Raw genomic sequence first — 1,650 nt, 5'->3', positions numbered from 1 at the left:
AGAATTAAAGATAGTTCTTAATGTGAATCAACACAGAGTTAGGGAATATGGCTTTTGCCAGACCAGCTCAGTGATTTCTTTTAATGAGATTTATAAGTTCAATTGACAAAGGCAAAAGTATTGATACCCTATACATGTTCTTCTCTGTAGCATTTGAGTTGATTCTGCCAGGCACTGGTATTAAGAAACCAAAGTAGGTCAGCCTTGTGGATTAAAACACGCCAACCAGCAGGTCTCAGACCTATGGTCTTCGGTACGCAATAAATCGTAACGGGTGACCATTGCCAGAGCACCACAGAAAGAGTGCTGGCTGGGACCTCGCCTACTCAGTGTCTTCACTGTGGATGGTGCTGTGCCATTCCTGCTTGGCATTTGCCTACTCTGTTCTCAGAAATTGTCCCACAACGGAAGCCCGGCTGAGGGGTGAGGAGCCCGCCCCACTGAGTGGTCGCATCCGCAGCGCCCACGTGCGTGTGTGTCCGTGGGCTCCCACAGCTGGCAGAGACCACTCTGCCCACACGCACGCAGAGGGCTGCATAGTCTGGAGGTGATTCATGGGTGCCCCAAAGCTGACACCCAGGGCACTGGAAGGTTTTGGGCTTCCTGCATTGGTAAAACACCTGGAAACAGCCATCTCGGTTTGCAGTCAGTCATGTCAGAGGAGCATCATGCCCGATGGGAACTGGCAGGGAGGGGCAGGCAGAAGAGGAGGTTGCGAAGCACTAGTTCTGCCAAACTAACCTTATTATTTTTTCCCTCCTTCCCCTTTTGACATTAAAGAGGCTGAGTGGATGAAGGGAAGATGCAGACACAATTAACCAGATACTGCAAACAGGAGGGCAAGTCGCTTTTTATGGCTAGTTTATGTTTCAGACACACAACTATACAGAATAATGCAATAACAAAAATCATGCAGTATTTACCCTGGGTTTATTCACTGCAAGTCCTTGGAGAGCTGCTTTTGTTTGTCTTTATTTAATTGGCATGGTCGGATGGCCACCAGCAGGTCCAATTAAACAGATTCAATAGATTCCACTGTACATTTTTATTATTTTCTTCATCAGCATGTAGCATAAAATGTCCAAATTAATTTGTCTGAGTACTAGTAATGAATATAAAGTGCATTCTGTTCCAGCCTGCATGCAGTAAGTTTCAGCGGTACAGTGTTTTACAGCCAAAGCAAACTGGGTTAATAATGAAACCACTGATGCAATGTTCAGTACAGCCTTAGTGGGGACGAGGGTACCATTGCGTGTTACGATGCGAGGTATTTGGTTGCTCAGCTTTGGGCCTATCTGAGCACAGGTAGGCATTATGCCATCTTTTTTTGCTATATTAAGCTTTGGCGTTTAAGTGTGAGGTAGAACCTATTTAAGAAAATCCTACCAATGGGACTTGGGCATGCCCTTAATATCAGGTATTTGTTTAAGTGCTTTGTTGAATTGGAGCCTAGTAGATCCTCTTGAAAAGAAAGTGATTTTCAATCTAATAAGGTTATCTTAGTGTGAACATTTTAACTACATCAATCAATATGCCCGTCAGGAGTAAATGACTAATGGGATTTCTCTTTTCTTTCTTTCTTTGTTACCAGAATGATGAATTGACTTTGCCTGTTGCTGAAGATTCTCATCTCCTTAATGCATTGCAGAT

This window comes from Nipponia nippon, unplaced genomic scaffold (genome assembly GCF_047370975.1).
Source record: "Nipponia nippon isolate SJK-2023a ecotype South Korea unplaced genomic scaffold, ASM4737097v1 scaffold_2, whole genome shotgun sequence".
Classification (NCBI taxonomy): Eukaryota; Metazoa; Chordata; class Aves; order Pelecaniformes; family Threskiornithidae; genus Nipponia; species Nipponia nippon.
Note: the sequence above shows the minus strand (reverse complement) of the source record.